The sequence below is a fragment of the Rhineura floridana genome, chromosome 11 (assembly GCF_030035675.1).
Source record: "Rhineura floridana isolate rRhiFlo1 chromosome 11, rRhiFlo1.hap2, whole genome shotgun sequence".
Taxonomy (NCBI): Eukaryota; Metazoa; Chordata; class Lepidosauria; order Squamata; family Rhineuridae; genus Rhineura; species Rhineura floridana.
Window position 1 is genome coordinate 37,665,531 of NC_084490.1, and position 13,879 is coordinate 37,679,409.

Below are 13,879 nucleotides of genomic sequence, written 5' to 3' on the forward strand. Positions count from 1 at the left end.
GGAATGCCATCCTACTTTTTAATGCTTAAGTATTTTTTTAAAGCGATGGATTTTTCTGAACATGGCCTTGTGGATTTACAGGAAAAAAATCATATCAGGCTATCACACTTTGTCATGCTTATTTATTTATTTATTATTTATTATCATTATTATTATTATTATTAAATTTAATTCCCACCCTTCCTCCCAGTAGGAGCCCAGGGCATCAAACAAAAGCACTAAAAACAGTTTAATGCATCATAAAAAGAAACTTTAAAATATATTAAAACAAAAACATCCTTAAAAACATATTAAAACAAAACATCTTTAAAAACATTTTTAAAAAAATTAAAAACATCTTAAAGAGCAATTCCAACACAAAGGCAGACTGGGATAAGGTCTCTGCTTAAAAGGCTTTTTGCAAGGGGAAGGTCTTCCATAGGCACAGAAAAGATAACATAGATGGTGCCTGCCTAATATTTAAGGGGAGGGAATTCCAAAGGGTAGGTTTCACTACACTAAAGGTCCGTTTCCTATGTTGTGCAGAATGAACCTCCTGATGAGATGGTGTTTGCAGAAGGCCCTCAACTGCAGAGCTTAGTGATCAGCTGGGTATATAAGGGATAAGACAGTCTTTCAGGTATCCTGGTCCCAAGCTGTATAAGGCTTTATACACCAAAACTAGAACCTTGAACTTAGCATGGTAGCTAAAAGGTAGCCAGTGCAATTCTTTCAGCAGCGGGGTGACATGTTGGCAATACCCTGCCCCAGTGAGTAGTCTCGCCACTGCATTTTGCACGAGATGCAGCTTCCAGACCAACCTCCAGCGTAGCCCCACATACAGCACACTGCAATAATCCAGCCTGGAGGTTACCAGTACATGGACAACAGTGGTCAGTCTATCTCGGTCCAGTAATGGGTGCAGCTGTCTTACCAACTGAAGCTGGTAAAAGGCACTCCTAGCCACTGAGGTCACCTGGGCCTCTATCAACAAAGATGAATCCAGGAGCACCCCCAGACCGCAAACCTGCTCTTTCAGATGGAGTACAACCCCATCCAAAGCAGGCAACTGACCAATTATCTGAACTCGGGAACCACCAACACTCAGCGTCTCTTTTGCTAGGATTCAGACTCAATTTATTAGCCCTCATCCAGCCCACCACCAAGCCCAGGAGGCAATTGAGGGCTTGCACAGCCTCTCCTGATTCAGATGTTATGGAGAAATAGAGCTGGATATCATCAGTGTACTGCTGACACCTCACCCCAAATCTCCTGATGACTGCTCCCAATGGCTTCATATAGATGTTAAACAGCATGGGGAACAAGATGTTACCCTGTGGCACCCCACAGCACTATTGCCAGGGGGCCAAAAGACAATAACCCAATGCTGTTCTCTGAAAACAACCCTGGAGATCGGATTGGAACCATTGTAAAACAGTGCCTTCAATACCCATCTCACCAAGGCAGCCCAGGAAAGTACCATGGTCAATAGTATCAAAAGCCACCAAGAAATCAAGTAAGAACAACAGGTTTGCACTCCCCCTGTCCTTCTCCCCAAAAAAGGTCATCCATCAAGGCAACCAAGGTCGATTCAGTCCTGTAACCAGGCCTGAACCCAGACTGGAATGGGTCAAGATAATCTGTATCATACAAGAGTACTTGCAATTGCTGCACCATAACCCTCTCAATCACCTTCCCTAAAATCAGGCTGTGCACCAGGGGAGCAGGAGCAATATCTCTGAGATATTGTACTGCCCTACACATTTGTAAAAATGTAAACACAATTTGGGTTGGTCTTTCACAGTCCAATCCACTTCCTGTGTAGCTTAGAAGAATTTGGTAACATGTGCATATGGTGAGTGGTGGCAACAATTGCAATCAGGACTGCATCTCCAAAGATGGAGAATTACAATTTTTGTAAGTTCATTGGTGTTCTTCTTACTCTGCTTCTTCCTGTATTATTACTGTTTCTACAGAGAACCAAACCTAGACAATTATACTTCACTCATTATTCATCCTAGAAATCTGCGTCAAATTTATTTTTCTTAATTTCAATGCCTTTTTATTGGTCAATGTCATATGATGGTGAAGACAGCCTTTTGTGTTTCAAACTGGAGGTTGTGTTCTATTTCTATTTCGGGTGCATTAACAGTTGAATCCCCCCTTTAGGATGCACACCTTAACATGGTGAGGGGGTTTGTTGAAGAAGCTAAGAGCAATGCCGTCAGGAGTCTAGACCGAGAGGCTAGACTCCTAGCAGGGACACCCAAGGCAGAATGGTCAAAGCTGAGACACCAGACTAAGATGCATCCAAACTCATAGGAAGGCAATGGTAAACCACCTCTGAATACCTCTTACCATGAAAACCCTATGAACAGAGTATCCAAAATGCAACACGAAATAGTGCTGGAAGATGAGACCCTCAGGTCAGAAGGCACTCAATGAGCTACTGGGGAAGAACAAAGGACAAGTACGAGTAGCGCTGTGACTAATGATGCAGCTGGGTCAAAGCCAAAAGGAAGCCCAGAGGCTGATGTGCACAGATGTGAAAGGAGAGTCCAGAGTTGTACAACGCACACAATAGGAACATGGAGTGTGAGAAGCATGAACCAGAGAAAGCTAAAAATTGTCAAGCAAGAAATGGAACATATCAACATTACAATACTTGGCGTGATTAAATTAAAATGGAAGGGAATGGGACATTTTCAATCAGGCAACAACAAAATACTTTATGCAGGAAATGAGAAATCAAGAAGAAACGGGGTTGCTTTAATAGTGGGAAGTGATGTAGCAAAAGCAATTAGAAGCTACAACACACGGTCTAAGCGAGTGATATCAATGAGATGAAACGGGAAACCTATTAACATAACCATCATCCAAGTCTACGCTCCAACATCAAATGTAGAAGAAGAAGAATTGGAGAGATTTTACACAGAAGTACAGGAAGAAATTGATCACACACCAAAACAAGATATGATGTTAATCATGGGGGACTGGAATGCAAAAGGAGGGAACAGAGAAGAACTAGGAATTGTGGGGAAATGGGGCTTAAGAGACAGAAATGAAGCAGGAGAAAGACTTATAGAATTCTGTGAAGCCAATAATTTGTTTCTTGCAAACACATTTTTTGAGCAACCAAAAAGACGACTGTACACGTGGACATCACCAGATGGTCAATATAGGAATCCAGTTGATTATATAATTGGCAACGGAAGATGGAGAAGTTCCATACTTTCTGCAAAAACAAGACCAGGAGCAGACTGTATGATGTCCCTGTATTTTAATATCTGTAAATATGGTAAGTGCGGGTTTATTGAGTGATATATGGTAAGTGACTGAGTAAGAGGGGGGAGTACATGGGCTAGAATGCTGGAGAATGTTTGATGATTGGCTGAGTGTTTGAATGGCTGAAGGTATAAATGAGAGAGTGACAGTTGAGTTGGGAGGAGTTGTTGGTGATTGGTTGTGGAGTGTGGATTGGAGTTGGTTGTGGGTTGGATTATATTTGGCTGGTGTTTAGGCAGAATATATAAGACTGGAAATATAAAGAGTGACACTATATGAAACCATACGCTTGTTGAACATTCCTAAAGTAATCTTGTTATTTCCTGGTGTTATCAAATAAATACTTTTATTGGTTTACCAAAAGCCTGATCCTTGACTGGGGATACACAGACCAGAAGGGAGGGCAGGGTAATTACCAAGGCTGGAGGGAAACAGTATCAAATAAATGGTGGCAGCGATGAAGGGAGATATTGTAACATCGTCAAGTATCCAGAGCAACCCAGGATTGTATGCTTTATAGATAAAGACACAAGAGAGTTGTGGACGGCAAGGGTACCCAGACACAAAGTAACAATAAGCCATAGGGAGACTATGCAAAGTCTCTAGCAGTATTGTTTACAGGGAGTGGCTGGTGGTGCTGCCTAGCAGTGGGATCTTGTGAGATCTGTGCTAGGGTGAGCTAAAGAAAAATAAAAAGTGTGATTCTGACTGCTGGTAGCCACGGGTGGGAGCCTGACAGGTGGTGCCAGTGGGAGGAACATTACAGACTGCAGTACAGATCATGAACTTGTCGTATCGAAAATCAGAGTAAAGCTAAAGGAGAAGAACAAAGCAATCATAATGCCAAAATACAATTTAAACAACATCCCAGAAGAATATAAAGATCAAATAAGGAACAGGTTTGAGGCTTTAAACTTAGTTGACAGAGAACCAGAAGAACTATGGAGTGAAGTGAGAGACATGATCAGGGAAGAATGCAAAAAGACAATACCCCTAGTTAAAAAGAGAGAAAGACCTCAATGGATGACTGACAAAACTCTTAAAATGGTTAAATAGAGAAAGCAAAAGCAAGAGATAGAAACATGGTCAGAACCCTAAATGCAACTATACAACGACTAGTACATAGAGACAAAAAAATCTATTACAATAGTTATTGTATAGAAATAGAAGAGGACAACGAAAAGAGAAGAACAATCCTATTCCAAAAGATTAGAGAAATGAAAGGGAAATTTAAACCACGAGTAGGGATGTTGAATAATCAACAGGGAAACACACTGACTGACCCAGATGCAATAAAAGGAAGATGGAAGCAATACAATGAAGAACTATATAAAAAACATGCAAGGATGATAGATTCATTCACGGAGGAACCATATGATGAAGAACCAGAAATTTTAGTATGTGAGGTGAAAGATGCTCTTAAAATTCTCGGAAGAAACAAATCACCAGGAATAGATGGCATACCAATAGAGTTGCTACAAGCTACTGAGACTGAATCTGTCCAAATTTTGACAAAAATATGTCAAGAAATATGGAAAGCTAAACAATGGCCCACAGACTGGAAGCGTTCAATATATATCCCAATTCCAAAGAAAGGGCATCCCAGGGAATGCAGTAATTATAGAACTATTGCCTTAATATCCCATGCAAGTAAAGTAATGCTTAAGATTCTACAACAAAGGCTTTTACCATATATGGAGCAAGAAATGACACCTTGCTTGCCGCGCAGCTGACAAGCGAGGCATAGTTGCGGATGGGGGTGAAGCTGCTGCCTCCATCTTTCAATGGGGCAATGTCGCGCATCGCAACTATTATGCACGTGTGATGTGCAGCATGGGGGGCCGAACTTATGGGTCTATTTAAGCCCAGCCGCCCCTCCTACCTTCCTCTTTGCTTGTGCAACGTGGACAGCGAGGGACAGAGCAGCTTGGAGACGGAGCTGCAGAACAGCGTTTTTTTGCGGCACAAGGAGCCTTTTGCGGGCTGATTTTGGCCTCCTTATTTCCCCATTAGGGGTGTGGGCTGCAGGCAGAGTGGTCGCCTGCCTGGAGGAGCGGCTGCGGCTGGAGTGGGCCTTGTTAAAGGAGCCTACTCAGCCAAACGTGGCTGGCACACACACACACACACACACAGCTGGTGGGGGAGGGAGACGCCTGTACTCTCCAGCAGCAGCACCTCAAGGCTGCCTTGGCAGCCAGTTAAACAAGACAACACAATTATAATCTGAATTACACAATTAGATTCTATTGAATATAAATAAATTATAGGTGCTGCATGGCTTATGATTAGGGGTTTTATACATTAAGCAGTGTATTATAATAGTTTAATAATAATATTGGTATTGCATTGTTTGACACTGATACTGTTTGTGTATTTATTGTTGTGAGCTAAGAACTGCAATAGATTAATTTCACCACACAGCATTTCTAATAATTATTATTATATAATTATATTCATAATTATAATTAGAAGCCAATGACTGGGAATAAGGGAATCACACATACAGTCATTGGGTATAATATTATTATTAATAATAATATTCATAATTATAATTATAAGTCGGGGTGGATTTAAAGCAATAATGCCACCCAAGAAAGGAAATGGTGTGTGTGTGAAAGGTCCCCTCATAAAATGCAGACCTTTGGGCATTTTTAAATCACCCCACCCATACGCCTGGGATAGGTTTTGGTGTAGTGGTTGAGGTTTGGACTGCGACCCGGGAGATCAGGGTTCAAATCTTCCCAACAGCCGTGGGCTGCAGGCTTAGAACTAATTATGGGAGAGGAGACTGCACAAGCCTTTCAAGCCTCAACAGGCCCTATCCCCCCCCTTTGGTTGCCAAGGCTGGGTGTGAGTTCAGCCTAGGTAGGGGGCACAAGACGGTGAAGGATGTGGTTGACACATTGGCAGCCTCTCTTGGCCATTGTGCAGGGTTCTTTGGTTAGGCTTACGGCCTTTGCATGACTCGGGCCTATATTAAGTTCAAGGTACTTTATTCTATTAATTTTATTACAAGATTCTACAACAAAGGCTTTTACCATATATGGAGCGAGAAATGCCAAATCAAGCTGGATTTAGAAAGGGAAGAGGCACCAGAGATCATATCGCAAACATACGTTGGATAATGCAACAGAGCAAGGAATTTCAGAAGAAAATCACTCTGTGCTTTATAATAATAATAATAATAAATTTAATTTCTTCATCGCCTATCTGGCCAATGGCCACTCTAGGCGACTTACAAAATTATTAAAATACAATTAATAAAATACAGTAATACAATAAAAACAATAGATCTACAACAACAATATTAAAACTGGGTAGGAGGCATTACAATTATATCGATTAACCCTCCCCGGATACCCCGAAGGCCTGCTGAAAAAGCCAGGTCTTTAAGGCTTTCCGAAATACATTTAGGGAAGAGGCATGCCGGAGATCTTGTGGGAGGGAGTTCCAAAGAGTGGGGGCCGCCACTGAGAATGCCCTCTCTCTTGTACCCGCCAATCTGGCTGTTTTTGTTGGCGGGATTGAGAGAAGGCCCTGTGTGGCCGATCTTGTCGGGCGGCATAATTGGTGGCGTTGAAGGCGCTCCGTGAGATAAACTGGATTCCAGATTACAGCAAAGCCTTTGACTGTGTAGATCATGAAAAACTATGGAATGCTTTAAAAGAAATGGGGGTGCCACAGCATCTGATTGTCCTGATGCGCAACCTATACTCTGGACAAGAGGCTACTGTAAGGACAGAATATGGAGAAACTGATTGGTTCCCCATCGGAAAGGGTGTGAGACAGGGGTGTATTTTATCACCCTATTTGTTTAATCTGTACACAGAACATATCATACGGAAAGCGGGATTGGACCAAGATGAAGGAGGTGTGAAAATTGGAGAGAGAAATATCAATAATTTAAGATATGCAGATGATACCATACTACTAGCAGAAACCAGTAATGATTTGAAACGAATGCTGATGAAAGTTCAAGAGGAAAGCACAAAGGCAGGACTACAGCTGAACATCAAAAAGACTAAAGTAATGACAAAAGAAGATTTATGTAACTTTAAAGTTAACAATGAGGACATTGAACTTGTCAAGAATTATCAATACCTTGGCACAGTCATTAACCAAAATGGAGACAATAGTCAAGAAATCAGAAGAGGGCTAGAACTGGGGAGGGTAGCTATGAGAAAACTAGAAAAGGTCCTCAAATGCAAAGATGTATCACTGAACACCAAAGTCAGGATCATTCAGACCATGGTACTCCCGATCTCTATGTATGGATGTGAAAGTTGGACAGTGAAAAAAATGAATAACAGAAAAATCAACTGATTTGACATGTGGTGTTGGAGGAGAGCTTTGCGCATACCAAGGACTGCAAAAAAGACCAATACTTGGGTATTAGAACAAATTAAACCAGAACTGTCACTAGAAGCTAAAATGATAAAACTGAGATTATCATACTTTGGACACATCATGAGAAGACATGATTCACTAAAAAAGACAATAACGCTGGGAAAAACAGAAGGGAGTAGAAAAAGAGGAAGGCCAAACAAGAGATGGATTGATTCCATAAAGGAAGCCACAGACCTAAACTTACAAGATCTGAACAGGGTGGTTCATGACAGATGCTCTTGGAGGTCACTGATTCATAGGGTCAGCATAAGTCGTAATCAACCTGAAGGCACATAACAACAACAGCAACAGTTGAATCTGAAACTGAAGCTTTGATGTAAAATTAGACTGGTTACAATACATTGCTCTTTAACTGAGACACTAAGCAGCGGATTGAACTCAATGGCTTTATATGCCCTTCCAATTCTACTATGCTATGATCAAAATTCTATACAGGAAAGAGTACTTGGGGTGGGGTGGGGTGAGGTGGGGGAAACTGTTCAAAGCTAGTGAAGAGTATTAGCAGGGGAGAGTCCTGAGGGCTAGATAAAGAGGCATAGGTGCAGCTCATTTGGACCCTGCTTCTGAGGTTCCCCACTCCTGATGTTAACTGATACAAGCACAATAAAATAATACAAGTACTAGAAATAAAAATTAAAAGGGAGAGGCAAATCCATGCTATGCTACAGGCTTTGGTTCTTCCCTACACCTCTTCAGTATGTCATACATCAGCCTTTCCCAACCAGTGTGCCTCCAGATGCTGTTGGACCACAATTCCCATCTTTCCTGACCATTGACAATGCTGGCTGAGGCTGATGGGAGTTGTGGTCCAACAACACCTGGAGGCACACTGGTTGAAAAAGGCTGTCATACATGTACCTAAAATCTGTGAAATCATGTTCCCCTCTTCCCATCCCAACTCATTATTTGTGATGAGAAGATGAACAAATTTATTAATTTATTTGATTTGATTTATTTTTAATTTATTTGATTTGATTTGATTTATATCCCACTATTCCCCCCAGCAGGAGCCTGGGAAGGAATCTGGCAAAATTAAGCCAATTAATTGGTGATACACAAAACAGTCAGAGAGATTAGAGAGTTCAAAGGGTAAGAGAGAAAAACAGACCCCGTTTGGACTTTTTTCTGTCAGAGTTCTCATGATCTGTTGAATTAAAAATCAGCCCCTCCTCCTCAAAACATAAGATTTCTTATCTGTCCTTTAGCACAAGATCCCAGGGTGGGTTACAACAGTGCAGTATACAGTTATAAAAACAGATAAAACCATTACAATGATAAAACATGTGAAACCATTGCAAACTAAAGTTAAGAGTTATGTTCAAGAAAAAAGTGGGTCCCACAAAACAAAACATTTTAACTGTCAAAGGTGAAGAGGTGTGTCTTCAGCATATAGAAAAAGTGTAGCATCAAGATGCTAGATGCACCTTGGTGAAGAAAGGAGTTCCACCATGTTGGGGCTGACACAGAGGTCTTTCCTGGGCCACCATCCCCTGCACTTCTGAGTACACAGAGTACCTATAATCCTATTACTGACCTTGCCCCATACTCTGACCTTCATCTTCTGCAATTTCAAGCTTAAAGAAATGCATGGCTGATTTTTAATTAATTTAAGAAATTTAACATTGAAGTCTATTATAACATTGGACATGCTCAATAAGAACCAACTGTCAGTGTTCTAAAGACAGATTCACAGCTGTTTGGGTTGGCTAATCAGGTGTCCACACCCATGCCAGATCTTTATTTCACTTTAGACAGTCATAGCTGTCAAGAATAGCTAAGGTTGGGCTAAGGGAGGCCAAGGTAAAATGGCTCAACCAAAGAGCATTATGGGGGATTTGTTGCAAAGATCTCTGGGATACTCTGTGCTGGGAAAGTTCAGGTGTTTTAGTGCCAGCCAGCCGCAGATTGTTATTCTTAGGGGGAGGCAGTTAAGCCTTATCTACTTCCCAATATTGGAGGTTTGGGCATTGTAAATCAGAGACTGCCCGGTGTGAACTTTCTAACCTATTCACCTTCAAAGAAGGTGTCTATGTTGGATCATTGAAGGGGTGCCTAGATTGGCTAATTGCCCCCCTCCCTGTTGCCAGCTAAACCCTGCAAAATGAAGGGCGATTCTTCAGTTAGTGGTTCCCCTTTCCATCTACCTTGACTCACCTATGGATTCTTGTGGACCTATTAGCAACCAGGCTCTTATACTTTGAAGTGAGTATTAACTAGGCTAGTAAGCTTTGTTATGTTCTTTGTCTGTTTTGAATCTCTCACTGTGTTATGTAAATGTGTCTACGCCTAACCCTGTTGGGGTTGTTTGGCTTTAAAGGATATTATATGCTGCTTTCTTTTTATATGCACCCTGATACTTTTAATAAACTACCTCTTCTTACTTGGTGCATGTTATTTGGGGCTTTGGCTCTAAATCCAGTCCTTGACCATGACACTACTGACTACTGATTGTTATTCCAGGTTAACATACCAGAGCAAGGGATTTAACAATAGCTCTGCTCTAGGGTTTCAAGTAGTGCTCTGAGTTTCCCTTACTCAGAGCAGAAAACTAACTAAAGGGGTGGTGGCAGTCTACCTACCTTACAGGGTTGGTGTTCATGGTAACTCAACCCTGGGAAGGTGAATTTGACTGCAAGCAGTTGTTCAGGTTGACGCTGTTCTCGGAAGCAAGGATACCCCTTGGGGTTCTGAAGTCAAGGGACCCTAAGGGGAATCTTTGACAATAGCTTCCCCCAAAGAATCCTTGGAACTGTAGTTTATGAAGGGGGCTAAGATTTGTTAGGAGACTCCTATTCCCCTGACAAGCTCCCTGTCCCTTCCCCTGGCCAGAGTGGTTGAACAGTCAGCCCTTCTTCTGTGGACTGTAGCTCTGTGAGGGGAATAGGGCCTCTCCTAGCAGCTCTCAGCACCCCTCGCCAACTGCATTTCCCAGGATTCTTTAGGGGAAGCCATGACTGTCTAAAGTGGAATATAGGTCTGGGATGGATGTGGCCAGTGACAGCTTTGGTTTAAATTTGGATGGGAGACTACGTGCCTACTGTAGAATAAAAAATAAAAACAATGTTGAAAAACAATGATACTGTCCACTATGTTTTCCTTTTAGAAAGGAAAGGGGCTTTTCCTCTGCCCAGTGCCTGCCCACCCAATCTCCTCCCCTCCTCCTCCCACTCTCCTGTACCATTCTCCCTAAACCTTCCTGCCCTTCTCTCCCTCATTCTGTGAGCTTGTTAGGAGACCCCTATTCTGCTCATAGAGCTACAATTTGCAGAGTGGCTTAACAGCCAATACCTTTTCCCAGAGAACTCTAGGAATGGTAGCTCTATCAGGGAAAGAGGTATCTCCTAACAATTCTCAGTATTCTTAACAAACTACAGTTCCCAGAATTCTCTGGGGGAAGCCATGACTTCTAAAGTGGAATAATAATGGAATAGATGTATGGTGTGAACATGGTCAAAAAGAGAACGATCTGAGTTCAAAGGTAGACATATAAGATAATTATACTGGCTGTGGAAATGTCATTACAAATACCATTTGCTGGGAATCATAACTGGGGACAGTCATCCCTAGCTAAGGTCCCACTTGCAGGCTTCTTGTGGGCTTTAGGCTGACACTGTGATAACATGATGCTGGACTAGATGAGCCTTTGGCATGATCCAGCACAGCAAGTCTTATGTTCTCATCTTTTCTTATGAGTCTAGTGAGGATGCTTGAGGGCTTTAACTTCCAATATGACCTGACCTGATAGAAACCTAGGAATGCTTGAGGAGTTCATTACGTATGAATTGCAATACAAACTAATTTAAACTTCAGACTGAAACATAGTTATCCTTCAGATTTCACCATTCTCCAACCTTTGCAATGCAAATACAGCTCACAGTTCCAGAAAGTATGGAAGTACATTACAAATGGTGTTCTAGGATAAAACCACTTTTGGATATGTGTACATTGAGATAAAACATTCATTTAAATACTATTCAATGATCCTACTGCTGTTCCCACAGTAGAGAAGAGGGAGTATCATTTGTGCGATGGGAGATGGCGTGGTGGGACTTCAGGTCTCCAATGCTGGCAAGGTTGGATGGGGGGAAGAAGCTGGGAATGTACTTTTATTTATGTTTTCTCACACACATCCCACCCTTTGACCACCACCATTGTAAGTCTTGAAATAAATGGAGCAGAGAACAGGAACATTCCTGTTAGGTGTTAGAGATATACCAAAGTGTTTTGTTGCAGGTTTTTGCTTGCCGTATTCTTTTTCTTGTTCCATTATCATTGCCCATGGCCCTTGGAGTATCATTTTCAAAAGACTGAATCACAGGCCAAAACAGTGTTCATCATTTCTCAATGAAAAGGGATGGGTAAATCTGTATTATCTATGGCCCGTGCCAACTTTGCATTTTTAATCCATGTTTCCAATCCATTTTTACATTAATTTGAAAGGTGTTTTTTTTAAAAAAAAATATCACAAAATACATGAAAATGTATCCCTCCCCTCAAAATACAATTTCATTTATTTATTTTTAACCACTGAGAAGTGTATCGCAAATGGAGAAGTGCAACGTCTAGTTAATACCTAAATTCAGATCTGAACATTAGTTTGGATCGGACTAAACAAAGATTGAATTCCTCAAGCATCTCAGTTGATCACAAAACTGTTCCCAATCCCAGCACAAGATTTCACCTTTCCTTATACTTCAGCAGATCTGTCAAGACACTACGAATCTATGAAACCCTGTTTGAATCCAGTCATTTTATGGAGGAATTCACCCATATTGGATCATCAAGCATCCCTGTTCATGGCAAAACCTTTCTTAACATTAACGATATTTCTGTATACATCAGATCCATCAAGTTCATTCAACATATTGCTCAACTTTATAATACACTTCAATGTTAAATCTCTTAAAATAATTGAGTGAATTAATTAATTAATTAATTAATTTGAGTGAAACTGTGAAACCCTATTGCTCAATTTTCTGAAAGATTTGGACACAGCTTCCTTCATCTCTCTGTTCCTCAAACTGTATATGAGGGGGTTGAACATGGGAGTCAAGATAGTGTAGAAGAAAGAGAAGGTTTTATGTAGCTCCTTCAGTGTTTCTGTTTCTGGGATGACATAAACAAAGACTAATGACCCATAGAAAACTGTCACAACAATCAGATGAGAAGAACAAGTGGCAAAGACCTTCTGCTGTGCGGCTTTGGATTTAATTCGCAAGACGGTGAAAATAATACTGACATAAGAAGCCAAAGTCAGTAAAAAAGGGGGACCTGTTCCTATAAACCCTAGAATAACAGTTGCAAGTTTTACTAGGTGGGTATTGCTACAGGAGAGGTTTGCCACTGGATATACATCACAAAAGAAATCATCAATTTCACTGGACTCACAGAAAGTTAGTTGTACCAAAAAGAACTTATGATAGAATTGCTCAATAGACCACTTATCCAAGATGTGGCTGCTAACTGGATGCAAAGTCTAGCATTCATAATAGATGTGTAGTGCAGAGGTTTGCATATTGCCAAAAAACGGTCAAAAGACATCATCGCCAGAAGATAGCATTCTGTGGCTGCCCAGAAACCAACAAAGTAGTATTGTGTGAGGCATCCAGCAATAGATATGGACCTGTCCCCAGTCAGGAAACTGCCCAGCATTCTTGGAAGGACAGTTGAAGTGTAACAGGTCTCTAAGCAGGACAAGTTCATGAGGAAAAAATACATGGGGGTATGAAGATGCTGGTCAAATACAACCAGTAAAACAATTAGGAGATTCCCCAAAATAGACAAAGCATAGATGACAAGGAACAATATGAAGAAGAGAATTCTCAATTCAAGGAGATTTCCGAATCCCAGGAGGATGAACGTTGCAGGGCTTGACTGATTTTTCCCCATTGCTGTTTGCCAATGAATCAGAAGGTCATCCTGATGAATGAATTAATGAAGAACATTAATGAGCTAGGAATCCCACCCCACCCATTTCAGCTTCCATTGATGCTTGAAGCTAATATTGACAGTGAGAAACGGCACCAACTATTGCTCTCTGTGTTCTGTACCACTCAATTGTCAACAGAGGTTCAGATATTTAAATCAGGGCTGTGTGCTGGCTAGGGATGGGGGAGAAATATGACTCAGCTCTCACAGGATTGAGGTTCTTATGGACTCCCCTTTGCCCGTTGACTATCCAGATTACTTATATGTCAGTCATCATTCT

At 41.3% G+C, this 13,879-nt stretch overlaps 1 pseudogene; it reads right to left on the bottom strand.

Annotated features, from left to right (window-relative positions):
- Positions 1–12,607: 12,607 nt before the first annotated feature.
- LOC133368008 (olfactory receptor 6C4-like) lies at positions 12,608–13,560 on the bottom strand (annotated as a pseudogene).
- Between the last annotated feature and the right edge of the window lie 319 nt (positions 13,561–13,879).